Below are 14,155 nucleotides of genomic sequence, written 5' to 3'. Positions count from 1 at the left end.
AATTCCTGAAATTAATGATGCTGCGTGCACATAACTCTTGAAAAAAGATGCTCTTTACTTCATGTTTAATTATTTATTCAATACTTGCTTTCGGTACTCTGGTGCCAGCTACCTATTTTTTCCCGTTTTACAAGTCGGCGTGCGTTGCACGGCTGCTCTTTTTAATGGCCTACATGTAACTTTGCTGCATATTTTCGCTGCAGGAAGTATTCGCACTTTCATTTTGCTGTATTTATGACTGTTTGGCTTTTCATCAATTTTTACGTTGCGCGATGGTTTCTTGCCATTTTGTTCATTAAACGAAGCTCACATATTAATTGTTTTTTTGTGTGTGTCGTGTGCTTTCAGGCAACGTCCTGTCTGTGGTGCCAGAGCTCTTGCACCTCCTTTTTTAAAAATATAACCGAATTCAAAATGTGTGAAATACCACACGACATGCACGGCAAACAATAAGCAATGACACAGTTAGGCCCTGGCCACCCACTGCTAGAAGTTTATGTGCAAGCACTGAATAATATTTGTATGGAATTGACAGAAAGACAAACAAGAAAAACAAAATAGGAAGAGAAGAAAGTACATGTAGTTTCCAATCATTCTTCGTGCCTGTCTCCCTTGATCTGCATGCCTTATCTGATTACTGTTAAACAACGTAGCAAGATTCCTTTCCAAGTAAAGCTACAGATGTATAACTTGCACACTAATGCCTCATCATAGCGATAGCGAATGCCTGAATTACTTTCTCGGTGCACCTGTTTCTATGCTCTTCGAGAATGGCGCGCTTTCTGAGTTCTCGGCCGACAGAGTCGACAGTGCATTGCTAAATTGCCTAAAGTCGACGCTTTCATGGCACGGCCTTGTTTCTTCAAGCAACTACCTAAACATCTACTGAATCGTAATCAATAGGAGTGAGGGAAACATAAGGGAACTTGGCAAATGACTCTGGCTTTGTGCTCACGGTATTGCTGAGTGTGCTTACTTTCATTCATTATATTTTTGAAGCCTCCAGAGAAGACGTGCTTTGACTTCGGCGTGTTTCTCTCATATGGTCGGTTAAAGTCCTCGGAGAAAAAGAGCTTTCACGTAATGAAACCTGATACTCTTGTCTGTTGAGTGTTTTAGGGTAAGGCTGAAATACAGCAAGGCGCTTGAAAAAACTAGGATAGGACGTGTGTCGAACAGGATTCACGTCACGAGCTTCATTTCCATAAACTCAGCACCAGCGGGTCGAAAATCAAGCTGACCCAGCTTGACCCGACCGCGTTTACATGCATCTTGCCACGCGGGTTGTGCGAGTCAACTCAGTCTATGTAGGTTGGTTAACAGAACTTACCACGGCACTTGCTCGGCCCAACCCGCCAGCGTTCACATGAACTCGGCGACCGAATTTTGGCTGATAACCGACTCAACCCGACTTTATCTGGATCATGTAAACGTAACTGCATACTCCACTGGCAAATGCAAGACAAGTTATAGTCTTCGTCAAAGCACTTGTACCCAGAATGTCTTCGTACGCAAACCGACCAAAGCTTGCTCGAGCTTGTTGGCGGAACGTTCGAGCAGCAAATACATAAACTATATAGCGGGGGAGATAGGTGGCAGACTCTATCCTTCTGAATATTGATATGTGGTGGAAGGTGATACTGCTTGACCGAATCATCAAAGGACATCAGGTCGAATGACACAGGTTAGATTTAGGTCCACATTAAAGAACCCTGGGTGGCCCAAATTATTCGGGAGTCCCCCAGTACGGTGTGCCTCACAATCAGGTCGCGGTTTTGGCACCTAAAACCCCACAATCTCAGTTTAATGATGCAGGGCTCCTGACTGCGGCTTCTCTTCGAACACAACTGATCACTTCAAGTCTCCATTTTCGTGCAAACGCCTGGGCTGGTTAGGACGAATAAGTCGCTTCTGCTGACTCTGCACTCATTCTGAATCTCCACATTACCCACCAAGTCCACGGTTTCGTTGACGCGTTCAACGAGGAGCATTTGCTGGCAAGCCTTTAATGTTCAACAAAATACAAAGAACCGCAAGTCCTCATTTCCTTCTGCGTAAGTTTCCCGGAATGTTGCGCATGAGAGGATCAGTCACTGGTCTCCCGGAAATGAATTCTCGCACATCCTGTCAGAATTGTTTTCTTTCGTTTTTTTTTGTCTTTTTTGCAACAAAAGGCAAGACTTTCAAACATCGACGCTGTTTTATGAACGCGCAAAGATAGTTTTAATTGGGATTGAGCCAATGTAAGTTCAACATCTTTTATTTGTGTACCCAAAGCGTTGCCATTAGAGGCCACAAAACTGCTGTTTTAAATGCGAAGCATTTCTTGGTGAACACCTACCACTTTGCGAGTATCTATCTATCTATCTATCTATCTATCTATCTATCTATCTATCTATCTATCTATCTATCTATCTATCTATCTATCTATCTATCTATCTATCTATCTATCTATCTATTAGAGCACTGCAAGGGCCAACTTTTTCAGCCCGGCCCGGGCCCATCTTTCGTTGGGCTGCCCGCCCGAGCCCGCCCGAAAGTTTTATGGCGAGACCCGGGCCCAGCCCGGGCCCGGAAATAATTTGCGTTACCCGCCCGGCCTGCCACCCCTTTACCTTAGGCCCGAGCCCGGCCCGGCCCGACTCGAAACCGGCCCGAACCCGGCCCGAGACCGAAGAAGACCACCGAGCGGCATTAAAAAAATAAAATAAAGAAGAGAATGAAAGGAATTTATTCTTAAGGCATAAATACATGTCATATGCAATTATGAACACCATTTGAGCGGTCTGAACGCAAATACCAGCGCGCAAAGTAGTAAGAATGACCCTGCCGAGCAGTATCTCCAGCAGGTTCCAACGGCGCGTTCTTGATGTGGCCCAATACACTTCTATCGCAGCGCCGCCACAGTATTTTTCCACGTCGGGCGCCTCACTGCAAAGCATGCGCCGCCCCAGCCACTCGTCCCACCTCAACCGTATTCTAGTACACTCTAGCCGAAGCGCAGCTACGACTGGTCTTAAGCGCAGCGCATGGATGGAGTAAATGGAGAAAGAAAGCTTCTCGTTCCTCCATGGTACAGCGTAATGTGCTGCTGTAAGGCGGCCGGTTGAGTACACGCGTGCAATCATGGATGGACGCAGTGTCATATTTCAGCCGCATGACGAATTATCTTATTTTACAGTCATCGTTTTACCAATTCGCCTTTGAAGAAGCTGGAAGTGGCGAACGCGCTTGCACCGCGCTGAAAGCATTAATTAGATTGATTTAGGTAAGCAATACAAGGGCGTGCTTTGGTTTGAGGCAACTTTGGTCTTTCTCGAATTTTAAATTCTGTTCAAACAGCCCAAAATACGACGGAAGAAGAAAAGGCAAGTACACAGGAGTTGCACTGCTAGCTTCCAGCTGCGCCGGGGCAACATATTTTTCAGATTCGAGACGCGCGAGGATAACTCGCTGCACGTTGTATGCACACCACTAGAAAGTCCGAGCCCGGCCCGAGCCCGCGTCAAAATACCCGAGCCCGGCCCGGGCCCGGGTCAAAAACCACAGGCCGTGCCCGAGCCCCGCCCGTGCCCGCGAAAAAACTGCCCTACCCGGCCCGATCCGGTCTGAACGCAAATACCAGCGCGCAAAGTACTGCCCACAGGCCGGGCCGGGCTCGGGCTTTCGGGTAAGCCCGAGCCCTTGCAGTGCTCTACTATCTATCTAGCCGCCTACGTCTTGGTGCTCTCATGCTCCAACTCCTTAACTTGGTAAGTACCAAATATTGGCATAGTATGACAAGAGTGTAGACGAACATAAATGATACGTCATGATATGAATGTCATGACATGTGTGTCACGTAGGTCCTGAAACAGCCGCCTGCATCAAAATTGGCATAGTATGACAAGAGTGTATGACGAACATAAATGATAGGTCATGACATGAACGTCATAGCATGCGTGTCATGTAGGTCATGAAACAGCCCCCTGCGTCTTGGTGCTCTCATGGTCGTTTCGTTAAGTTGGTATGTAGCAAAATTTGCATAGTATGACAAGAGTCTATGACGAACATAAATGATAGGTCATGACATGAAATGTCATGTAGGTCATGAAAGAGCCGCCTACGTCTTGGTGCTCTCATGGTCGTTTGGTTAACTTAATATTCTCCCCGCACACTGCTTCGCATAACATCGATTCCCACAGGGCGTGGGATCTGCCAGCTTTTTTTTTTCTTTCTGCACGAAATAACCTTTGCATTGAAAAACAAACATTGGAAGGCAATATTTTAATAGATTCTCAGCAAACGAAGGTGGATATTTCCCGCAATGATACTTTCTTGCGAACTAGTTGGTTCATACGTGAAATACAGATGTGCTGAGCAAGATGCACAAGAAAATAAAGAAGAGGACAAGACAGAGCGCAGACTACCAACTTTATTTCATGAAACCACAGAAAGCCTTTATACAGGCAAGCTAATCACATGCGCCACCCGTATGCGCAAAACCCAGACCAAATTGACACTACCAACACGAAGTGTGCTCACTGTGTTTCACTGGCGAAAACAAATTGATAGAGCAGAAAAAAAACCCATCCTCAAGGCCATCTTAAAAGACATCAAAGGCAAAAGCGAAATAAATTGAAAAAAAATATACATATTGCGAATACGAAAGGAGTACGGAATACAAACGAGAAAAAATTACAAAAACAAGTGGCAAAAAAGCATATGCAAAGCCAACAATAACTGACGCCAATACCAGAAAAGTAGAAGATGGTGAAATCATGACCAAAGGAATGCAAAAAATGGAAACTCATATGTGGTCATCGAGAAAAGCAACTTCCCTGTAAAATCGTAAATTCGAAGGCGTGCTTACGCACTTGTCCCTTGGTTGCCTGATGAAGAAAGCTTCAATAATTTCCCTTTCTGTCTTATCACGTGCTTTTGCCATGACCCCGATTTAATCGAACTGCGGTGAGCAGCCGCAACTCCTGCAATGAACAGCTAAATGCCCACCATTGTTACTCCTCACAGCCAGACTCTGCTCTCGCGTGCGATCATTAATGCAGCGCCCCATTTGTCCGAATGTACACTCTACCAAAAGATAAAGGAATACGGTAAACAACAGCAAGTACACAATTCGTGAAAAATGTTGCATGCTTTTAAAATGGCCTTGAGGTTGGGGTTTTTTCTGCTGTATCAATGTTTTTCGCCAGTGAGAGATAGCGGGCACCCTTCGTGTTGGTGGTGGCACTTTGATTGTCTATGTTTTGTGCATCCGGATGGCACACGTGATTAGCTTGCCTATATAAAGGCTTTCTGTCGTTTCGTGAAATAAAGTTGGTAGTCTGTGCTCTGTCCTGTCCTCTTCTTTCTTTTCTTGTGCATCTTGCGCAGCACGTTTATATTTCAAGGATATTTCTCTTTCATTGACGTCACCGGAAGCATCCGGTCAGAGCAATGTAACGATATAAGGTACGCTCATGGCAAGGGAAAATTTCTTTAAGGAATCTATTAAAGATTGTAGGAATGAGCAGATGGGTCCGCTGTGTGCGTACCTTTTATATGTGTGATGTGTGCTCTTGACAAGAGTAAATTTGTGCTTTTCTTTGACTTCCTGTTTACATAGCATTCGTTTCTGTTTCATTTGCTAGGCGTTAACCATCATCCAGAGCAACGTGACTTCGCGTGAGGCTCGAATTTTGAAATTCGAGGCACGTCGCTTTGTTCGGAAAGCCCAGAAGGTTGCTTTGTGGTCAGATAAACATAGGACCCTGCATTTGTAACACAGAGTCTTGTGGGCTGTTCTATTAAGTATAGATGGTAGTTAGGTTGACAGAGCATTTAAGCAGTAGCTTCAAGTCCCTCTTTTAATTAAATGGAAGATGAGACTACAGAACAGGCTGATCGCATTGGCAGTGCATATATTAGGCATATTTAGTGAGGTAAGCATTAAGAGCTACATTATGCAGTTTCATGCTGTATTGAAGTTCTTGCACTTATAATGGTCGTTTCAGTAACTTGCCTAAGTAAAGCTGATTAGACATTCTGAAACAAAATTAATTTGCCTTTTACAGGCAAAACAATACATGTATTTTTCCACGTTAATTTGCTTGATTAGTGCACAGTAATTTTAATTATGATTTCACAATTTCGAGAATGATACCATTTCGTCAGCAATTCGGCCTATATCTTAATCCAAAATGTCTATATCGGGACAAGACTTGTACGCCTATACTGGGTGTTTCACTTAACTTGGGCCAAATTTTAAAAATATACAAATGCTATGTAGCTGTATAGAACCAAGGTAATGTTATTTGCCGTCGCTTGGAGATACTCAGACTATTTCTTGCATTCCGCCTAATTAGATAGTTCGTCTTAAAAACTTTACCAAGATTTTAATTATTATATTTACATGAAAAGTGTCAATGAGAAAATTGTAGAGCAACATGAGAAACTCCCGAATCAGCTTTCTGTTGCTCAATACGTTCTACATAAAAGTGTTTTCCCGAGCGTGAAAGATGCCCACAAATACACGCGAAGGGCCTCGAAGCGGCCAGTCGCGCGGCAATATTGCGTGCATTCGAAAATGAGAAAGCATTTCTTGTTGTTATGCTGTAGATTCTGTACCACTGTGTAAGGTAAGTAAAATCAATGATCTCGCTGTACTTTCTAATACAACCTTACACTTCTCCGCTCACACTAAGTGCGTTGCAAAGCCGGGTATGCACTCTCTGCGCTCTTTCTGCAAACTATCGAGGGAATTCAATTTTCCTACACCTTCCCGCAAGTTGTACACAACAATCTGTCTACGGGAATTCGAATACGCGTCGGTCGTCTGGAATGATATTTCTAGATCCAACACCTGACAATATAGATCTAGTCCAGAAAGTTTTTTAAGCATATATCGTCACCGCTTTGCTAACACGTACACTAGACCTTGTTCTAGCACTGTTGAATTAATGTCCTGGCCCTTACTTTCCTGCCAAACTCCGTCCTCACATTCCCCGAACTCCTCAGTCGTATCAGTTTCGTATTCCGCGCAGTATCACCAGAGAACATAGACCTTTTGATGTTCCTGCCTGTCATCACCAGCACTCAACCATCCACCGAATACTGGTTCTTTACACCGATTATCTTCAAGATCTCGATATTTGTCATAACTAGCTGTCATAGTTCGTTTCCGCGTTGTTGCTTCATAGTTTCACACATTGGTCAACTGCCTATCTCCTCCTTTTTATATTACGTTTACCTTGCGCTTTGTTGTATGTACACTCTTCTTTTTATAAGTGTTCTTTTTATTCATCGTGCTTTTTTACTTACATTCCCCTGTAGCTTTTTTGTTGTTGTTTTTGGCTTTACTTTATGTGTGTGTGTGTGGGGGGGGGGGGCACCTAAACCTTGGGTGTTTCTGCGCACGGTAAATGTATGATTGATTGATTGATTGATTGATTGATTGATTGATGAGTAGTAGTAGCAGTATGACGAGGAGGAGTGGATTATGATGCGTAAGACCTTTTGCCATCTTGTCGCTTACAGTAGCGATAAGAGATAAGACGTAGGATAAGTAAAAAAAATCACGCAATTTTTTCTGTTTCCTCCGCAATCGTCCTTCAAATATTTCAGTTACCACTCTATGGCTCCCATTAAAAATGAGCACACGTACCTGCGGAATTACTAATGCACTTATGTGCATGCAATGCGCACTACAATATACTATCTATAGTACTGCGCCTTATACCCACTGGCGTAACTAGTACAGGGTAGGACACCGCGCGCCGAGCGACCCAGGTCACGCAGCCAGACAGTCCATTTGGCACGTATTCAACCGAGGCCGCTGCCTGCAACGGTATCAGTCAAAATGTGTTACTTATATATATATATATATATCTGGCGTCGCCGCATGGCTTCGCTCACTCAGAGGGATACTGGTCGACCGCAACGGGAGAAAATGCACTTGGAATGTTCACTGGCCTCCGGTAGAAAGATGCGCTTGCTTCACGTCTTCAACTATTCGGTCTTATATGAAACTGATGCGCGAATGTACTGACATGTGTGCGCGTTCCGCCCAGCTCTGCGTCATGCAGACTATGTGCATTAGCACTTGCGCCTGCACCAAAAAATGAGTTTCACCCACATGTCCACAAGCTCCTCAGAATATTTTACTGCCGAGTCTAAATATTCGTCATCTTTAAGCACTAAGCTCGGAGTTCTTGCACGGGAAGATACCATTAAAGTAGCTTTGCCATAAAATACCTTTCGGGGAAAGCTATACATAAAACCTTATAACTGATGCAATATATAAAAAAGTATATTTGTGTGCAATTTATAAAACGTTATATTTAAAAGAAAATTTTTTGGCGTTGTCGCACTGTTCATACATTAACAATATATAATTTTTTTCATTTTTTACGTGTGGCAGACATGAATGTTTAGTACTAGGGAGGGTTACAGAAAGCGGGGAGCGGCTTGGAATATGTTACCGATATTTCAGGCGCCCAAATGAATACTGAGTAAAGCTGTCTACGTTTCTATGAACTTGTGTTACGACTCGTTTTGTGAACATGAGCGTTTGTAATGTCTGAAGTGGATCTCTTCCTCAACTGCATTTTTAGGTCGCTGTGGGTGCATTCTTCGTTGATCAGACGTCAGAGCAGAGGGTAGCCGGCACCTCTAGGATGCACGAGCATCTCTTTGGATACACCTAATAAAAAAATTAAATACGCTGCTTCAGTCTGCGGGGTGGCCTTTGGTCTTTCTGTAGCACTAAAAACGCCCTCTTATTTTATAGCGATTAGACGTACGCTCGAGGCGCGTTCGAACAGTGGTGTTGTCACAGTATCGACGCACATGCAAGGCTCACGCATGGAAGGACAGAAGTTCTCCGGAGACGAGCAGTGAGAGTGCGTTTGACAGGAAAAGCGACGATGCCAAGTGGACGCGCCGTCATGCTGCGCTTAATCGCCTCTGCCGGATCCAGGACAGACTTCTGGTTGCCGCTGCTGTGCAAACGTTGAACCACACATAGTCGTTTTCCTGCTGAGCGGCTAAATGAATAACAATGTATTATTGGTGTATATACCAATGTGGTGCATACACTGGTGGTGGTGCATACACTGCGGTGCGTACACTAGTATGAGCGGAACGGACAGTAAACACCAAAGCCAAATCTATCTAATGCTTTTTTTGGCCGCTCACAATTGCCGACGGTTTTCCTTCGGGAGAAACTGCCAATTTCTAAAGCCAATCCGATTTGGAGCGCATTGTCAGATTCAGCTCAAGACTTATGCTAGCTTATCGCACCTTTGAGCAGCTCGCTATGGTGGCGTTAGCAAAAGTACTGTATAGCACGTCGAAACAAAGCAGGAGTTAAGATTGACTACAGCCGCCCCACATATAGTTTCTCTGGCGCGAGCGCTTTCTGGTGCTTTCTAGAAAACTGGTGAGAAACGAAGTGCTTTGACCTGAGCTGTGAAGATGCCGAACGCAGGAGTCATAAAGCAAGCGGCATAACATCACTGGCTAACAAGCTGTTAAAGGTAACAGCCATGCGCGTTTTGCAATGGGACTGTCGACAGAATCATAGCTCGGAGTAAGCATTATATTGATGTAGGCGTATAAAGGTCAAAGTGTGATGCACTGAAGACGTTAGTGAGCTACAGGACATTGATATAGCCCGTGGAGCTTCGGGGACGTGATGGGGAAGGATGGCGGAGGGAGGCTCGGGCTTATAAGGCGTGACTCAAGCACTCATGAGTCTTCCACCGGCATGTCCGCCAGAAGAGGAATGAACGCTAATGGCCAAAATACCTCGTAGTCGATCGAACAACCTTGAAGAGCCCCTTGTACGTGCCGTTTTCCAAGCGGCTCTACTCTGCAACAGATGGGGCCGTTTAAATGCGGGCCGCATATGGAAGAGCCGCATAAGATAGGCCACATACGCAGTAGGCCACTTGTAGTAAGCCATTTGTAAGTGTCGAAATTTTGATCTATTTTCCGCGTTATATATACGTTGTTTTAAGCCGGTATTGACTAAAGGTGTATGGTGCATGCGTACCAAGTTTTGGAAGATTTCACGAGCGCCTGTAGATCACAGGATCTTAGAATCGTGTTCGCGATTTCTTGTTACGCGAGTTGTAAAATAAATGTTTTCTTGACCGCAGCCCGGAATTTTTAATCTTCCTGTTCAACATCTGGGCGTGTGTTGACAAAACGTTCTTACGCAAGAACTGTTCATAAAAGCAGACATCAGCAAATGCCGATGCTGGACATATTATTAACGAAGGCGGCAGGCCAATAGTGAAGAACCCTTACGAACAAAAAGCTTTGTGAATTCGACCTCTGATACGCAGGTTATTGAATGGCCACAAACCAGAATTGAGGCCAATGGACTGTATAACAGGTATGCTCGTCAACATAGAAGCAGGTCCACTGCGCTATTAGCACAGACTGCGAAATCGGGTCTCTTCACATTGAGTATTCGAATCTCGGTGGCGCGCAAGGAACATGGGCAGCAGCTAAAATTACACCATTCCTCCTTTCTTTTTTCTTTTTGCGGAAAAGCACTACGAACTAAAAATTCTACACACGTCACCTGGCCGCGCCGGCTTGAAGTCACAAACAGTGACGTACACGTTGGGAGAATTTCATGCGACCGCAGTGTTAATGCCCTTTCCATCGTGCATCGACGCCATAGTACCGGTGCAAGCGTACTCGTCTAATTGTTTGCTGCGAATGAAATGGAATTCGCAGTCTTGCAATCCATGGCGAAATTTCAGCGTACAGTATAGGGTCAGCTTTCTTAGCCGCTGACAGCTAACATAAATTTGAGAGTGAAGCCGTGAGGAATTACCCACCCTTTATGAGTCTTTGCGAGATTGGGGTTCTCTGCCAACGGAAATCCCCGGCTGTACTCCGAGTTTGGTGTCGTTGTAGTTGTTGTATACTGATGCGAATATTGCACAAAGAGTTCCGGTGAAACATTACTTCAGCTTTCAGCGGTAAGGTGCCTTCAGGAGTGGGCGTCTCTCGAAGTGCTTTGGTTTCCTTTGCCAGCTAATGTGCTGCTTCTTTTCTCTATTTGTCTCGCTCTCTACCGAATCGCAGGGAAGTCGAAGGTCGCTGTGCTGTCCTCGGATGTGTGCCTTATGTTTTCTAGTTTCTCAAAAATTCGACAAAGAAAAAGGTTAACAACATACACGAGAACAAACTATGGCTGAGTTTATCAGCTTTGCTAATTGCGGTGGTTACCGCGGACGATGACACTAACGGCGCTCCATATTGCTGCACCTTCATAAAATTCCGGACCCCAATTCAAACACCTTTTGGTCGTAAGTGGTCTTTGCCTTTGACCAGTTAGCTTCTCTTATATGTCCAGCATCAAGATAGGCTGGCATTTTCTCTTACGAACAGTTCTAGAGCAAAAGTTCTTTGTGGATGTGAGAAGAGACCCTCAAATGCAGGCAAAGCTCAGCTGCAGCTCATAAATATAAACTTCTATGGAATGCCATTTTCGGTGGTGGTCATGTTGTGCACCAGAGAGTGTAGTTTAAATAAACGTTTTCTTACCAGTCAGATGCTTCCTTTAAATTCCTTGCAATTCTAGGTTAACCAGGCTGAGCGATGGACTTGTTCATATCATTGACTGTAGATGCATCGGAATCTCCTTTATTTAACATATACTGATTCGAGAGAAGGAAACGGAGGGGATTGAATAAAAGCTGGCTGAAATACCTGATTAGACTTGCCACTCCTATACAAATTTTGATCTATTAAGCACGAAAGATTACGTAAAATGTGGCGAAAATCGTGATAGTCGCAAATAAAACCAATGAAAAAGCAGACAAAACGTTTATTCAAGATAATTTAGGACAAAAGCAACTAAATATACATTGTCTAAGAACATAGGGCTTAACAGAGACGGAAGAATATTTCTTGGCATTTGATGAAAGATTTTTCGGAACAAACAAGTCGAAGCCCGGCTGGTAGATTGCGCAGTTATTTTGCTTTCTAATTTCAACAGGCGTTGAATAAAATAAATGTTTCACATATATATGTGTTAAATCGTTTTTATAATATTTTTTCAGAGCCGAGTTGTTTTAAGGATGTGAACTGCAGAGAAACAAGGTTGTTGATCTCGTGAAACATGAAGTCTGCACTGAAATGGTACATTGCTTCAGTACGAGCAGTTTCTGAATTTTACTATACGATATAAAGACCTATACTAAAAGCACTTGTTCGGGCTTTAAGCCAAACTGTGTTACTTATGATCATTCCAATATTGTTTGGAAATTCCCACCAGGACCTGGTTAAAATACTGGCTCTTTTATACACTTTATTCCTAACATTGTGACGTGATCATCTCACTAGGAGGTTTCATTGGGAAATTATTTGAACGTTTTTACGGCACGTGCAGCTTGAATAATGGAGAGGCATATTTTCAGGGACCGTAAGAAGCTGTGCACAAGCTTGTCATGGGTTCTGAAGAGCCTTGCTTTTGTTTTCTCTGTATTTTTAATCAGTCAGTGCATATCACATTCTGCCCACAAAAACCAGTCATAAACTCCACTTTAAGATTAAAGAAAAGATATTTGCCTCATCTACACAATATTCAAGACCGTTTTACTGTCGTGATAAAACAGGTCACTGAGCGTTGGCAGCGTACATTGTTTGGCAAGTTGGTAAATGGTGCTCCAATAAACAAAGTGTGCGAATGAAAAAGATGACACAGAAATTTAGCGGCTGTCATATATTAACTTTACATTCTCACTGTCTTATTTGCCTTCATTCCTGCCTGATACCCAACCATAATTGCGCCATATATGGTAGGCATTTGTACAGGCCATAAATTGACGGCAGTGCCTTGTGCATACCAAAAGACCTACGCTGACGAAACTGTCCAAAGTGCCCTGCTTCCTCTTCTACAGCGGACATTCACCGCCATGTTGTTGCTCTGCCCAGGAACGAAGGTTACTCGAGAACTGACACTAAGAGCTGACAAACTACGAAAGGATTAAAGAGATAGTTGCAGCCATTCGCTCATGGACGGCAGCTTCGATAGGCCACTACCGCAGTTTCTGCATGAGGATGGTCTCTATGCTTTCATTTAAATAAACATCTATGCCGCAAGGCAGCCTGCCCATAAGGAACAAAAACTCCTCCTATTTCGTTTGCATTCACTCCACCAGAATGGAGAAGAAGAAATTAGTGCAGCAGTGCAGAAGAAGAACAAGATAAAAGATGTTCTCAAATCGTGTTTCTTCTACTGCCCTCTTTGTGAGGAGAGTGGAAGGTCAGATGATCATTAGCAAACGCTTTTTATGGAAATCAAGGCAGGAGTACTTCTACGCTGCTACGTCTTTCCTTGAAAAAATGCCCCAGTCCATGAAGTGATACGGCTACAGCATAGCAAGCGTTTTCATTGCACACATTTAACCAGAGACGGAAAGTTTCGATTCAAGGTCTCGTACGAAGCGACGTAACGATACAATTCCGTTGGATTGCGCCTAATAGATACCAACAGCTAAGACGAACAAAGACTTCCTCATTGCTGTCTGCGGGGGTGTAAGTCTATATTTGATGTTGCGACGATACTTGCCCTTTTACGCGGACGCTGAACTAGCTAAATTTTCTGGACTAATAGATAGCATAAAGCCAGGTGTAGAAGTTACTGCGTGGCTATGAACCGAATTGTACTATTTTCTTTAGTTTCACCATAAACAAGCTTTTAGAAAGGGAAGATGATACCATTGCATTTTTCTTTGGAACCGATATAGTAGTGCACTTCCTTTGAAAATTTTGAAACATCACATTCCACTTTCAAACAGCCAAATGTGATGTATACTCCTTTTTAGTTTGGATGTTCTGATAACGCATTGTATATGGATTGATAACAGGGCTCGGTCGGTGCTTAAATGTGGCTAAATGATACTAGAATTGGAGCACTGCACGGGCCGATTTTATCAGCTCGGGCCCGGCCCGGGCCCGTTTTTACGTTGGGCTGCCCGCCCGAGCCCGACCAAAAGTTTTATGGCAAAACCAAGGCCCGGCCCGGGCCCTGAAAATAATCTACGTTACCCGCCCGGCCCGCCACCCCTTTACCTTAGGCCCGAGCCCGGCCCGAGACCGCCAAAAGACATGTTGTTCAGGGTCGAGACACGCGATGGTAACTCGTCGCACA

The sequence above is a fragment of the Dermacentor silvarum genome, chromosome 1 (assembly GCF_013339745.2).
Source record: "Dermacentor silvarum isolate Dsil-2018 chromosome 1, BIME_Dsil_1.4, whole genome shotgun sequence".
NCBI lineage: Eukaryota > Metazoa > Arthropoda > Arachnida > Ixodida > Ixodidae > Dermacentor > Dermacentor silvarum.
Note: the sequence above shows the minus strand (reverse complement) of the source record.